Below are 15,894 nucleotides of genomic sequence, written 5' to 3' on the forward strand. Positions count from 1 at the left end.
AGACATGCTGATAGTGATAGAGGAGTTTTATGATTTCAGAAAGAATTTGGTTCCATTCTCAGGGAAAACATTATTTGAAAACTTAGTCTTACTATGCTAAACTAGGAATTATTTTTTTTCCCCTAATAGGAAGGAGAATACCCTTGCTAAACTGGGAAATTTTGTTACATTTTCAAAGGACATGTAGAAAGAGAAATAAACACGTTTTCTCAGTCATAATAATGCACCCTTAACCATTGCCTTTTTCACTTTTGGATCATCTGCACAAATGCCATGTCATTTACCCTTTGGGGGTTAAAAATCATGATAGCTATGTTCGCTGCAAAGCGCAAACACAGGTCTTTTTTACTAATGCAGCAAACAAGGACCACATGAATCAGTATGAAAGATAGAATGATAGATTAGATTACTATTCCTTCCATTCAAATTTGGGAAGGCACGTTGTTTGAGTCTTGAGTATATATCTTGTTCAAAGGGTCAAAGGGTTTATATCTACCCTAGGTAATCTAGAAACTATACAATATACAAAAACAGCACAAACCTCCCCTTACACATTACTAGTTTGTCAATTGTCTTGGGGTGTTGGCTGCATCCAAAGAAAAAACAAGGACCCTTTTTAATCTTTTCCCAACATTTTAGGAACCTATCTTTTTTTCTTTTTTTTTTTTTTTTGAGAACCTATGTCTTAAATTTCCATGTTATCTTCCGTACCAAGGAATTCTTCATATTCCCGATCCAGCTGCACAAACGAAATATACACGTCAATACACATGTAAAACATAACCTATCACCAATAATCTTTGCATACATTAGTCACTTACATTTGCTTGATTAAGGGCCAGCTTCATCCTCCTATAATCTTGTTGTGCCTTCTTTGAACGGAACATGGCCTGCACACGCACTACAGATCTCTCAACACGCTCTTCAGCTTGCTTCCTACCAATTCGAAAGAATTCCTCCTCTCCATCACCTTCCTCCTTCTGATCGGCATTGTTAACATGCAGCCCACGCAAACCTTTTCTCTTTAAACGCCAACGCAATAGTGCTTTCTCGACCACCCCGACAGACCACAAAATTTTACGATAATGCTTCCTCAATTGAAAGCACCGGAAAGCAGCCTGTATTGTATATATATGGTCATTCTCTTGCAAGTAAATTGCAAAAACATGAAATAAATGGAGCAGGAAGAGCAGCAATTTACTTGAATTTTAATTGCCTGATGACGCATGTTGAGGAATTCTCTGCGAATCTTCCATGTGCGATATGTGTACTGAATGCGAGCAGCAGCTTTCATCATTTTCCTTGACTCGAAGTTCCTAAAGGCGTGCTGAATCTTCATTGCTGCAACTATTTTGCGTGCTTCAGCCTCTGGTGTCAAAAGCTCAATGGTTTCAGTTTGCAGTTTTAGGGAATGCTCCCTAAATGCAGCTTGTATGCGTGCTGCTGCCTGAGCAGCTGTTCGGTAAGCTGCCAATGTATCCTTCAGGTACAGCTGGTCCTCTGAAAGGTTCTCAGGATCTTCTGGGTCAGTTGTGTTGGTTTCTAGCTGGCCACTGATATTTCCAGCTAAGCTCATGTCATTGAACTGCCTCACCAGAGCCTTTTCTGAAAGATATGCTGCTAAGCCATCATAACCGTTCATATATGCGAGATCAGCAGCAGTTTGTCCACCAGGATTTTGTGGAGTTGGATCTGTAACCAAATTTGGCTTTGCCCCAGCCGACAAAAGAGTTGCAACCATTTTCTCCCTACCAACGAACACAAATTTCAAATCAAATAAACAACAAAGTTTTCATTAAATTTACCAAAAGTCATGCTGAATTCAAATAATGTTAATATCTGGTTGTGTAGGGTGGAAAGAAACAAAAGTACTTAGTTGGTTATAAACATGTAAAAAATGTGGAGATCAACGTAGTTGAAGCATGGACAGGGGTTTAAAGAATTGGGTCGTTTAACCATTTTACCTTCCATAATATGCTGCCCAATGAAGAGCTGTCCACCCAAGCTTGTCACGGAAATCCAGTGACAAGCCTGACCATGAAAATAGGGAAACAGCCCAAGTATAATCCAGAATCGCGCACAAATGGATTACACTTTGGCCTTGTGCATCATATTCAGTAGTCTTACAGCCTAAAATAATTCTTTCCAAAATCCATTCCTTTAGTCTGCTTCTTAAAGAAATTCCAAATAGGTCTTCTTTTGCTTGTGAATACGGAATTCTGTTGTATTGAGTTGACTTCATCAAGTATTGCCAACTATTGGAAATAAACGACGTTCTGATGGCAAAGTTTCTCGCCTCCTTTAGTCTCTTAGGTGATACTGTACACGAGAAAACATCAAGACTATTCTTTTTGGTAAAAAGTAGATAAGAAAGCCTCATCTCGAATTGGAACTTGTCCCAGTTGTCATTGTTTTCCATAAAAGCCACAGGATCATGCAGAATAGGAGTACGATACTCAAAATTAACAACTTGGCTGATAGGTTTATGGCCATCAAAGCTCAAGTAGAGATTCACAAATCCAGGAGAATGTGGAGGTACCCAACATCGGTAGACCCCAACCTGAACACATTCTACAGGAACACTTACATCACCACAGACACACAATAGATTGGACTTTGAAAGGTCAGCATCCTTATGAAAGAATCCAGTCACGAGGATCTGCAACAAGTAAACAAACTTAGAGAAAGTCAAACAATTTGCAAAATAGAGGGCGGTAAACACATTGATCGATCACCCGACAATTAACCCTTGCTTTATAGCTTGGGAGTTCTATAAGAATTTAAGATTGATTGCACAAAATGGAAGAAGAATGATGTATAAAGTAGGAAAGCAGATAATAAATTCTATAAGAATTTAAGATTGATTGCACAAAATGGAAGAAGAATGATGTATAAAGTAGGAAAGCAGATAATAAATTAGTGTTAAACGAAAAATACATTTTACCAGAAAGCGATGGCTAGTAAAGTAGGTAGATGAGAATAGCAAAGCAAACCTTTGATTTCTCAGTAGAAGGCACCCATGCAGGTGACACATCAGTGAGATTAAATACTTGTTCTGGCAAAGAAGTTTGCTTATCATCCCTACTAGAGATGAATATGATTCGTGAATGGATGACACTGATGATTCAACAGCTGACTCATCTACTGAACATGGCGAATCCGACAACATATGGTTCACCCACATTCCAAAGCTATCCTGACTTTGCAATCCACCATTGCCCAAAGTGTCCAAGGAAACACCATTAACTAAGACATTATGATTTATCTGCTCATTTGGATTCATTTGATTGTCTGTCTGAAGATTAAGATTCTCCGGAAAAGTGTGACTCCCAGCAATTGGTTGCGTTAGATTATCAAAAGAAGGGATTTCTGCAGAAAGATTGTTGGCTACCTGCTGATAAAACAACTATGCAGGCTAAGCAGATAATACAAAGCAAGAATCGCCGCAAAAAGGAAAGAAAGGAAGTGGGGAGGGGTTGGGGAGCAATTGTCCCAGCCATGAGTTAACCAAAAGAAACAAACTGTGAAAAAAAATACAGAGCTATTCAAAACAATAGAACAATGAAGATGATATCAACTTACATTGCTGAGATTACTTTGATTCTGTTGATCAAAATGTGGAACTTTGCCTCCTAAAAAAGGAAGTGAAAGTTAAAAAATATTACGATGCTTTCTAGACAAGGTTTCAATGTGCTAAAGGACAATCAGTTACCTCCATTAATAGTCGACGTGTTAGGATCATTTGCAACCACTAGGTCATCCCATTCAAGTGTATTAATCTCATGAAGCCTTTGCTCGTGATTCTTGACGGTTATATTGTTATTAATCTCTGCTAATCACCAATCGGGATTAGGATATTACCTTGTCAAGTAAAGACAACTAATGTATTCATTTTATCAAAAAACTTCTATAAAACTAGACATCAACAATTTTTTGAAAGGAAAAAAAAATCATAAAAGATCGAATGGGTACAAAATGGACAACATGCAGAAAGGATCATGAAATAAATAAAAATGAAGAAAAATGTGCAGCATGTAGAGTAATGGACGTGGCACATATTCTTTCCTTTGAATTAATAACTCTGCTACTTATTGTTTCCAAACCATCCCTTAAAATCTTCAAAGTTAAGAGATAATTGTTTCAAATAAAACACTAATGGGATATGTCTTTCGTACTAATATCTACTATCAATATATGTTTTAAGAAGATAAGACCACAATCACAAAAAAGTAAATTTTCACCACCAGCATTTGTAGTTTTGATCCCGGAATCTATTTCTTCGGATAAAATCCATGGGGCATTTGGGTCAGAGCCAGAACTAGAGTGCGAATTTATGGGTGCGGCAGGAGAAGCTTGCAACTGTATCATAAACCACACCACAATGCAAAAACAAGTGCAAATCCAGGTTATATTCCTTGTCATGATCAAATGGCAAGGTATAAATGATACCTTAAACATTAGTCTATCACTGATTACAAAGATGTATTTAGATTAAGAATCATCCACAAACTGAAACTAATTGATGGAATATTAGTTGAGTGTATTTTTTCACATTGTTGCCATAACAAATTTCTTATAGACAAATTGTGTGGAGAATCCGCTCATGTTCAAATTAAGTAAAACCAGGTTAATGGCTCGGGATCAGAAAAGTGAATGATGATATATTTACATGGTCTTTTTTTTTAACCATGGTCTGTGACGTGTAAAACATCATAAAGGAAAAATAACAAAGCAAATGATACCTCCTGTGTTTCACGATAATGAACAAGGACTATGTGTTCCAAACTCCTGAAAGGAAAATAATAACAGATGTAAGTCTTATTAATTTTTGCAAAGTTACTATAAGTCTTTGCTCTAACCAATATTTACAATAACTAAAGAAGGACCATTACTAAATCATAGTTCAGAAATATGGACATGCATAACATGTTGAATTGGGGACTAAGGAGTTAGCTTAGCTATTAATATACATACTTGTCAAGTAACCAATAACATCTACGAACAAAGCCTGGGTTATCTTGTCCATGTGCATAATAGACATGGATCCTTTCTTCGTTACCAACCTGGTTCATGGGGAAAAGAAAATAATGACCATAAAGCTTGTCAGATATCAGATAAGACATTAATGACTCAATTTATTACAATCACAATAAGAAAATAATCCGAAATAATAGTTCAGTACTAATTACTAAAATATTAACCCGAAATAATGATAAAAATTTGAATGAAAATAATTATGTATGAAGTCCAAAACTGCACAACATACAAAGCAGAGACAAATTTATCTATCAATTAAGACTGAATTAGTTACTTCAGTACCTCTATGTATGCTATCTAGGTCTATCAAATGCATAATAAATATTAGCACTTTTGGAGAAAATTGAACACAGTTACAAGAGAACAGGTATAGTAGAAACTGAGATCCTGAAAGCCTTGTTTAATTCAAGATTTAACCTAACCAAAATACTTGATGCTCATGTATTGCCTTCACATTCCATGCGAACCAAAAAAATGTCAAATTTTCTCATCCAAAAATATTTTGTACAAATTGCCCGCACAAAATTCAAGTTAACACCATTTTAAACAATCAGAAAATGAAATTACTTACCTTTAAGTGCTCATGAGCTTCTTTAACAGTTTTACCATCCTTTTTCTTTTTCCAGTTGTGCCCATCTTTCCGAAAGTTCCTAAGCATCTTGCGGTCAAATAATACAATAGTACCACCTGTTTGCACAAAAGTAGTAGTTCCAATAATAATATAACATTACTACTTGAGATTTCTCTTAAATGCAAAATAACTCATGAAATTTATTAGTAGATACATCATACATGCAACGAAAACTATTCACAGTGAGACTCCAACAAGAATCAGAGCATCTAGAATTTCACAAAATTTACTACGAAGACTACAAATCTTTAGAAACTATGCAGATTAACATGGAAAGATTTCTATCAGCCGTAAGTATTTATGAAAACTATGCATATCCATTTCAGAAATATCAGGTCACTGCGACAGGCAAAGATAACTACATGTGGGCAAATTCACTGGCTTGACATTGATTGTGAAGTACTTGGAATTGCAAAGTATGGCGTGAATCTCATTGGGACGAAGCCATCTGGTTCTTGCTTCCTCCATTATGTTTCCCAAATCCAAGTCTATGTATTTCACAATGACAAAAAAAAAAAAAAGAGACGATTAATATATCAGTAGCCAAACAATTGGTATTCCATATAAGATTTGCTATGGGAAGCAAACAAGAGAGAAGTGAATGGCGTAAATATAAATTGTTAGTTTTCTTTTATCCAAATCTTGAAAAAATGGTGGTTTCTATGCCAAAAAATCATACTTAACAAAAATTTAAAGCCACTTTCCGTATCCACGATTTTAGATTCATCTATTAGTTCCTTCTAATGAGGAGGCCTATCAAAACCTAATATTTCTAGGGTAGAAGACTTCACAGTTCACACATGTTTTGTTGCATCTTGGGATCAAGATAATGTTCTCTGTAGCCCTCCATATTAAGACAAAGATTTTAACATCTGACTCAACTCACCAAATTAATAAACTCTGTACTAACAGGTAATAATACACTATATCTTACCACGAGAAACAAATAGGATTGTTGTCACAACAACCCCAACACCAAACAGTATTAGAAACATAATCACGGTGGAACTGAAGACACAATTAACTGTCTTTTTCATTCCAAGGCTATACTGAAATTTGAAAGTGACAAACTTGCATGGATGCATTTGTACCAGGTAAAAAACAAAACAAGAACTGCTCATACATGTGATCAGAAAACAAACATTGAAAGTTAAAACTTTGTTTAACCATCCAGAGAACATGATGGTAACTTTCAGAACTATACTGAAACAACATATCTTAGCTAAACAAACTAACAAAGCATACTGCATAATTCAAGATTCATAAAATAAAATAAAAAGAGAGGGGAAAAGGGTATACATAAAAAAAAAGGGTACCTTGCAATGTGTGGAATCCATGAATCTCTGAGCCTACCAACCGGCCCGCAAAGTTATTTGCCATCATCATATAAGCCTCTGCGAAATTCCAAACACCTTTTTATGTCACCAAAAAATCAGCAGTTAAATTACCTCACAGCATTAAAGAAGAAGAATTCAGCAGATACAACAGAAAAGAGCAGCAACAAAGAACAAACCCGATCAAAATTCGCAAACAGCGTGATCAAATATTAAAAAGGGCAGTGAGAAAAAACGGAAAAGGTGTTAACTTTACCCGATTACAGAGAAGCGTGTGTTGGGAATTGGGATTAGAAGAAGGATGAGAGAAATGATCGTGGAGACGAAGCTGAACACCACTCTGTTCTCCAGTCAGCTGTTTTCTCCTTTCTGTCTCACTCACAACTCAGAAGATAGTGATCACATTATGCATTTTATTTTTATTTTTATTTTTATTATTATATGGAGTAGGATTGAAAATATTATTAATAAATAGATATATTGTTCTTGACCGGCTGCTCAATAATAATTGATTTTTATTTTTATATAATGTTTGGTGTTACACGTTAACAGAATAAATAAATTTGTATCACCATTCAAAATCAATTCGAGTTTGATTTGGTAGGGGAATAATTAGGTGGAAAAAAAAAAACAAAACTTTATATTGGTGTAAGAGTATAGTATTTTTTATATAATCATGTTACACAGATACAAAAATTACTCACTAAATTAATATTAATATAAAATATATATTAAAATATAAAATATACATTAATAAATAAATTAAATAAATAATACATATATTTTCACAAATATATGAAAAATTAATTTTTAATGTATTTTAGTGTTTTTTTATATATAGATATAAGTCATATATTTTATTACATTGGTGTAATAGTATCTAATTTTCCATACAGGTTATATATTTTTATTTTTTTTTCTTTAAAGATATAAAAAAAATTTATTGTGTTTTTGTTAATCTTTTGAAAGAAAAAATTAAGACTATTTTTTTATATATTTTACTTTTTCTATTAGAATTTTTAAAACAAAAAAAAAGCTAAATATTTTTTCACAAACCGATTAAAACTTTTCTTTTATCTCCTATTCATTCTTTTGAACATATTTCCATGATAGTTTTATTATTGGAGCGGAAAAAAAGGCTACATAAAAACACCCTAGTGGAACGATATATTTTATTTTTAATAAAAAGGAATGAAAAAAAGGCTTGAAAAACAAAATAGCCCCCGTTTGTTTTCCAAACCATCCTTTTCGTCCAGAAACCCTTATTCACATCAACATCCTAAATCAAGTTTATGAATTAAAATGAAAGTGCCAAAAAAAGACAAAACCAATGAAACTTCAACACAATTGACTGGTTTTGTGTATTTTATGATTCTTCTACGTAGAATGCAATGAACGAAGCAAAATATGAGATTTTGTTTCGCCTCTGTCTATTGGACCCATATGCATATGCCCGAGAAATTAATATTGAGGTGATATTTATGTGTTTATTTATTTATAGATAATAATAGTGTCATTCTATACATTATTTTTTATATTATATATTTAATAAACTTTATAAGAAAAATAAGATTATTAAAATAAGATTGACAATATTTATTCTCTTTATTTTTTAAAAATATAAAGTATCTCTATTTTAAAATTTTATATGTAAGGCAGACCTAAGAATTTCTCATCGTGCCCTAACAACATCAAGTCTAGTGTCCTAAATGTCCTAATTAAATACAAACTAGAGTAATATTTATTTTATTTTCCTTATATTCTTGATAAGTACTTTTTTTTAGGTTTTATATTTAATTTAGTCTCTAAAATTTGAAGTCGAGTTCAATTTGACGTCTAAAATTATAATAGACTCAATTTAGACTTAAAATTTACAATAATAACTCGTGTTAGTTCTTAAGTTAATTTTTATGAATAATGTGTTGGTTTTACATGTTAACTTGCCAAAATTTGGACTCTTCGTCTAAGTTTCATATAATTGAAATCTCCTATATCTTCTTAAAAATTTGTTTATTTCTCTAACATCTTCATGAAAACGATAATAATAAGTTTAATTTGGAAAAATTAGGACTTTGAGAACAATCTTTAAATTTTTAGAAGATCTAATAGATTTCGATTACATGAAACCTGGATGAAGAATTCAAATCATAACATATTAATGTATAAAATTAACACACTGTTAACGGATATCAACTCATAAATTAATGTGAATTACGATTATAAATTTTGAAGTCCAATTTTATAATTTTAACTATCAAATTACAAATTTCATTAGTCAAATTGAGTACCACTACCTCTCTTTTTGTCATTGGTTTAATTTTTTTAACCAATCAAAACAATACTTTTATTACTAAGTATCAAAACAATACTATTTAAAATTGACATACAAAAGGATATTAATGCATTCATTATATTAAAAATTTATTTATAAAAAAATTATTTTCTTTTAATTTCTTAAGGTTGCGTTTAAAAAAGAGAGTGAGAGTTAGAGATTGAGAGAGTAAGATTGATGTGGCTGATTTTTTTGTGTGGAAAAAATTTTGGTGGTTTTTTAAGAAATGAGATTATTTAGTATAATTATTAAATAAGATTAAAAAAATTTGTGTTTTTTTTAGAAATGAGATTAAAAAAATTTTGGATGTTGTAAAAGAGAAGTCAACATGTGGGAAGCGTGTTGCAACACGTGGGTGCGTGTTGGACATATGGCTAGGGGTGTCCGCGGATCAGATCGGATCGGATATGGCCAAAAATTCGATCCGATCCGCATTAAAATCATCGGATCGGATCGGATCCAATATCCGCAACTTTTAAGGTTGGATCCGATCCGCACATTTGCGGATCGGATCGGATCGGATATCGGATATATCCGCAAAACACAAAATTATTTTTAAAGGCTTATTTTTATTAAAAAAATATCAATAAAATTCATTTTTTCTATTCTTTTAAATATGTTTACTCTTAAAATAATATTAAACATACTTTTTTAAATAATAAATTAAAATAATATAACATATATGATAATTATTAATTAAAATAAAACATAAAAAGAATATTTATTTATTTATTTATTTAATTTTGCGGATACGCGGATATGCGGATACCAACACAAAATCCGCAATCCGATCCGATTAGTGTGCGGATCCGATCCGATCCGATCCGAAAGCCTTGCGGATCGGATCCATATCCGCAATTTTTGGATCGGATTCGGATAAACACCGCGGATATGCGGATCGGATCCGATCCATGGACACCCCTACATATGGCAGCATTCTGGCCAACACGTGGGGAGCGTGTTGGACACATGACAACATATTGGCCAATACATGGGGAGCGTGTTGCATCACATGGGAACGTGTTGAATGATTTCTATCCGTTTGGTTAATGTTCATGTCCATCAAAGACATGGACACGGTGGTACGTGTACACCGTTTGTTTGCTGAGACATAAAATTTTAAAAGACACGGTTACACACAGATGTACATTAAAGACATGTATTTAGTGTATCTCTTTCAAGCTGTGACACTAAGACACAATCTATGAGACACAGATTTTTCCAATTCTATCCCTAATTATTTTTTAAAATTCCAACCATTGTCCTTTATCTTTTAACACTTGAGTTGTTTTAGTTTGGGGATAAAATAGACTTTTGAATTAAATACATGTGTCTTGTGTATTATCACCAAACATGTTATAAAATTTGTGTATCTTTGTGTTCATGTGTATTTGTGTCTTTGTGTCTATGTCTCTATTTTTTTGAGACAACAACCAAACACTGCTTAAAGTACTGTAATACACTTCAAATATCAATATTCAACCAAAACACCATCTCTTTTTCTATATTAAAAATAATTTCTGTCTTTATGTTATATTGATATAAAATGTATAAAATTAAATTACATCTTAGTATTATATTTAGTTCAAGATAAATATAAAAACTAAAACAAACAAAATTAATTAAATATCCTTAAAAATAAATTAAAAAGTTAAGTATTAATATTAAATAAAAAAATAAAAATAATCTTCTTTTTCTCTTCCTTCTCTAGCTTCTTCTCTTCTTTTTCTCTCTCTCTTCGCACCACATGACGACAACCAGAACGATGACTCTCCACATCGTGGGCTCTTCCCTCTTTTTCTCTTCTATCCTCTTTTCTAATTTCACACAAAAAAATAAATTTAAAATTTTAAAAGTTGAATAAAAATATTTTAAAAAATATTATTTAAATTTAATTTTTATTCTTAAAAATTTTAATTTTTGTGTTTTTATTTTTTTAAAATACTAAAAAACTAAAATTTTATGTGCTGAAATTAAAATTTTAATTTTAATATCTAATAATCAAACATAATACGTTTCAATTCCCTTATTTTATTCTCAATCCTAACAAGTATTCGCAGCTTAAAGAATTTCTTTAAAATATTCTCTAATAAAATTCCTTTATATTATGCCTGATATCGTCTCTTAATTATATATATATTTCCTTTAAATAAATATGGTTTCCAACTTAGCGAGTGACGAATTTATGGGCACCTAAAATGGTCATGGTCCCCAATTTTTTTAAAATAATATATTAGTAATATATGTAATATGTATACTGTTAGTCAATTAGTATATGTTAGTATATTATATATAAAAAAATTATGTTTAAATAACTCATTATATATAATGTGTATTACAATATATTGATAGCAAGTAGTGTTAATAATAATAATAATAATAATAATAATAATAATAATAATAATAATAATAATAATAATAATAATAATAATAATGTGGAATAATTATTGTTACGGTAGGTAATCGGAGATTAATGCTAAGGATGGCGTTTGGCGGCCCAAGCGTATGATGGAGGAGAACTCCAGGTAGGTCCGCAACTCGGGAGGCTCCGTCCGACTTGTGCTCGCGTGTGAATGGGGGGTGGTACCTGCAAAGACACTCCGATGCCTAAGTTAGCAAGAGTGTAAGCAGGTTTTAGAGAGTATTGGACTTAGAGATACCTGAGGGGTGTCAGTGTATTTATAGAGGTGAGCCAATAACCACCGTTGGTGTAGTGCCGTATCTTTAGGGTAGTAACCGTCCCTATTATCTTGGGGAGGTTAAGATATGGCTTTATGAGGCGGTTAGAGAGATTTTAGGGGCAGTTACTCATTTGAATGAGTGTTCATCTGCCAGCTAATCCCACATCCGACCTCTTCAGACCAAGTCGTGAATGGCACCGACTTCTTATGTGGAAGGCGGCGCTTAGCTAGGCTTAATCCTTTAGATTAGGCCTTTTAGTTGGGCCTGGGCCTTGGTATTGGGCCAGGGTATGAACAGTGCCCCTACTTGAGCCCAAATTTTCTTTAAAGTTTGGGTTCAAGTATTCAACTCGGGTGCGTAGTCGACTTGTTTGAAAGAACACGGATCTTGGAAACCGACGTGATTTTCGCGACTTTTAGTTTCTGACAATTACGTCAATTCAAGCGTCGTGTCCGTTTGAGGGATTATTTAGGGATTGAGGGCTTTGGTAACGGTGCAGTCTCATTAATGACTGCCTCGCTTTTTACCATTATGCCCCTTGGCCTTTTTTATAAATACTTTCCCTCTCTTTCCATTTTCCGTTTCTGCAATCCTTCAAACTTCTCCTTATCTTGTTCGTACTACATCCTTGCGTTCGAAGACTTCTGTTTCTCTCCAACCTTCACTTTCGGATAAAGGTTAGTTTTGCTTTTTCCATGTCATGCTTTTTGTTTGCATGTTTTGTTTTGCGAGTAGATAGGTTGGCCCGTAGATTCTAGTTTCGAATCTCTCTTCTTTAGTGGCCGTGTTTTTTGATTTTCTTTTCCTTTTTCCTTTTTGTAGGTTTTCTGCCACTTTTCTTTATATAAAAAATGGCTTCTGTAGACGTTCTTTCTCAGTGGGTTGACGATACGGTCCTTGGGGAGGAACCGTTGGTCGACGCTGAGTTCATCACTCACCTTCGTACTCATCATAGGCTCTGTACTTCGGACGAGGACGAGCCCAAATATGAACTGATAATCCCGGGTCCTGAAGACCGGGTCTGTTTTGGGAGAGTTAATGAGGCGGCCCCTCATTTTTTCTTCATGTATGAGTGTATGATCACCCGTTTGGGTGTTTTTCTTCCTTTCTCAGATTTCGAGATATCCGTTTTGCACCACTGTAAGGTTGCCCCTACTCAACTCCACCCCAATTCTTGGGGTTTTTTGAAGATTTACCAGTTTATAAGCCACGCTCTGGACTTCCCGACTTCCTTGAGAATCTTCTTTTATCTTTTCCATATGACTAAGCCCTTTAGTGGGCTAAACAACAAACAACAATGGGTATCCTTCCGAGCCATTCAAGGTCGGAGGATTTTCACCCTTTTTGACGAATCTTTCCATGACTTCAAAAACTTCTTCTTCAAGGTTCAGGCTGTAGAGGGTCACCACCCCTTTTTTCTGGACGAGCATTCCTCCCCTCGCTTTCCCCTTTACTGGCTGCCGGCCACCCCTTGTGAAAAAATTGGTCTAGATGACCTAGACGAGGTGGAGGCGGCCATTGTGGGGTTTTTCCGAGAAGCATGGGGGAGGGCCCCATACTTAGATACGAGAAAAATCCTTCAGGGGACGTCGACTTTTGTTCAGTCTTGCATAGGTAGCGCATGCATTCCCTATTTCCGACTTGTATTTTACCGACTTGTATCTTGCCGACTTGTGACTTGGTTGTTTCTTTTGTAGATATGGCAAAAAAGAATGCTCAAGAGTCCTACCAGAGGGTGCAGGAAGCCAAGGCAAAGTCCCGGGCTAGGTCCGGGAGTGGCAAGGCGGTCGTCTCTCCTCCTCCTCCTCCTCCTCCTCCTAGAAATGTTGGTACTCCCTCTCAACCTATTATCATCTCCTCCTCAAGTTTGGCTCGACCACTCCCTTCTGCCCAACTACTCTCCGAGCCGGAGAAGAAGAAGCGCAAGACTTCAGAGTCTGGCCCTTCTTGGGAAGGTGGTGTTAAGGCGGATGCTCTTGCATTCGTCCGAAAGAACATCTATCCTCTTATAAGTATGGATGATGTTTCTGTTCGGAACCACCTTACCGCTCTGGCCGAGGAGAGCTTTAGGGCGGCGGGAGTTTGTGGCAAACTTTTGGATATATTCGAGAAGACTCCCCTCAGCTCCTTGGGGACTTCCCCTAAGGTTGAGGAGCTGGAGGGGAGGCTTCTCGTGTTTGAAAAACATGAGAGGGAGTTAAAGGAGGAGAGGGATAAGTTGAGGAAGGAGAGAGATGACCTCCGGGAGAAGGAGAGCCAGCTGCGAGCCCAATGCACAATGGAGGTGAATCTGAGGAAGGCGGCCCAGGAGAGCTATCAAAGCCTATTTAAAGATATGGTGGAGGTGAAGAAGGATTTGCTGAACTCTCGGAATGCTTATGCTGACTTGGAGGACTCTATCGCCGATGGCGCCGAGGAGTCTTGGAGAATTTTCCTGGAGCAGGTTAGGGTTATAGCCCCCGACTTGGATCTTTCTCCACTTCATCCTGACAAAGTGGTGATTGACGGCGCCATTGTTGATCCTCCTGCTCCCGAGGTTCTTTCCGAGTCAGACCTAAAGACTCGGGGGCAGAGGATTATAGAGTCTCCTCTTCATTCCAGAGATGCTCCGAGTTCTTCAACCCCCGCTCCGACTTCCTCTTTGGCTCCTCCTCCCGGTCCTGGTGGTGTTCCTCCTGGTGGTGGTGATTCCTCTACTCCGTCCAAAAAATGACTTCTTTATTTTTGTGGCTATATGGGGGCCCGGCCTGTGGGTCCCCCCTTTTTTAAACTTCTATTTATTCGTTGATGGTTGTGAACAATTTGCTTCTTGGCCTTTTGAGGCCGTAAACAAAATGATCTGTTTGGTGCCCTTTTTGGATAAGGGTTTTAAACAAAATAAATGCCCTTTTTGGATAAGGGTTTTCTAATCGAAGTAGGTGCCCTTTTTTGGATAAGGGTTTAAGTTACTTTACGCGTGCACATGCTTTTCTGTTTTGAATATGTTTGATCTTTTTCGGAGAAACCTTTTGTTAGCTTGCATTGTTTTCTCGAGCCTTTTTCGTGCAAAGGCTTGTATGCAAACTTTAAACTTTTCAGGTTTTCATGTCTCTTTTGTTATCCTTTATACTCAACTTTGCTTTAGTGAGTTTTTATGACTTAGGTTATTTTTGCGATGCGTTTTTCATCCACTCGGAGCTCGGTTTTCTTTTACTCGGAGCTCTTTTCGAGTTTGTTTTACTCGGATTTCCTTTCGACTTAAGAGTCGGATAGTTTCCGAGTTTAATACGATCAGCTTGTATAACCTCTTTACACCGACTTGTACCTCGTCGTTTCATCCTGACGACCATGTTAGGTCGATTCATGGGATTTTCACGCTTTGTCGAGCTTAAGTCGGCGCGTTTCGTAGAAAGACTTATAAGAAATAGAGGAGGATATTTAAGAGAAATATAGTGATAAAAAAGATCTTTATTAATCGGGAAGGTACCTTTTTGCTACTAAGGGTCTTGACAGCATATTTTCCCTTAGCCTCTACTATGATGCCTCATTAAAAACCCCTCTCCAGAAAAAAACCCTTTTTCGGGAAAAAATCATGAAGCTGGGAAAAGAGTACATCAGGGAGTAGAGTTCGCTTCTAACTGTAGTACCTTTTCATATTACAAGCATGCCACGACCTTGGTAACTCAGTGCCATGCAGGTCGGTTACTTTATAATAACCTTTCCCTAACACTTCCTTGATTTTGTATGGCCCTTTCCAATTTGCGGCGAGCTTTCCATCTCCTGACTTGTTGACTCCAATGTCGTTTCTGATTAAGACCAAGTCATCTACGGCAAATGTTCTTCGAATGACTTTCTTGTTGTATCTGGTAGTCATTCTTTGCTTTAATGCCGCTTCTCTT

The 15,894-nt window shown here is 35.5% G+C and overlaps 1 pseudogene; it reads right to left on the reverse strand.

Annotated features, from left to right (window-relative positions):
- Nucleotides 1-382: 382 nt before the first annotated feature.
- Nucleotides 383-7,490, reverse strand: LOC112703351 (calmodulin-binding transcription activator 5-like; annotated as a pseudogene).
- Nucleotides 7,491-15,894: the final 8,404 nt, after the last annotated feature.

The sequence above is a fragment of the Arachis hypogaea genome, chromosome 1, assembly GCF_003086295.3.
Source record: "Arachis hypogaea cultivar Tifrunner chromosome 1, arahy.Tifrunner.gnm2.J5K5, whole genome shotgun sequence".
Taxonomy (NCBI): Eukaryota; Viridiplantae; Streptophyta; class Magnoliopsida; order Fabales; family Fabaceae; genus Arachis; species Arachis hypogaea.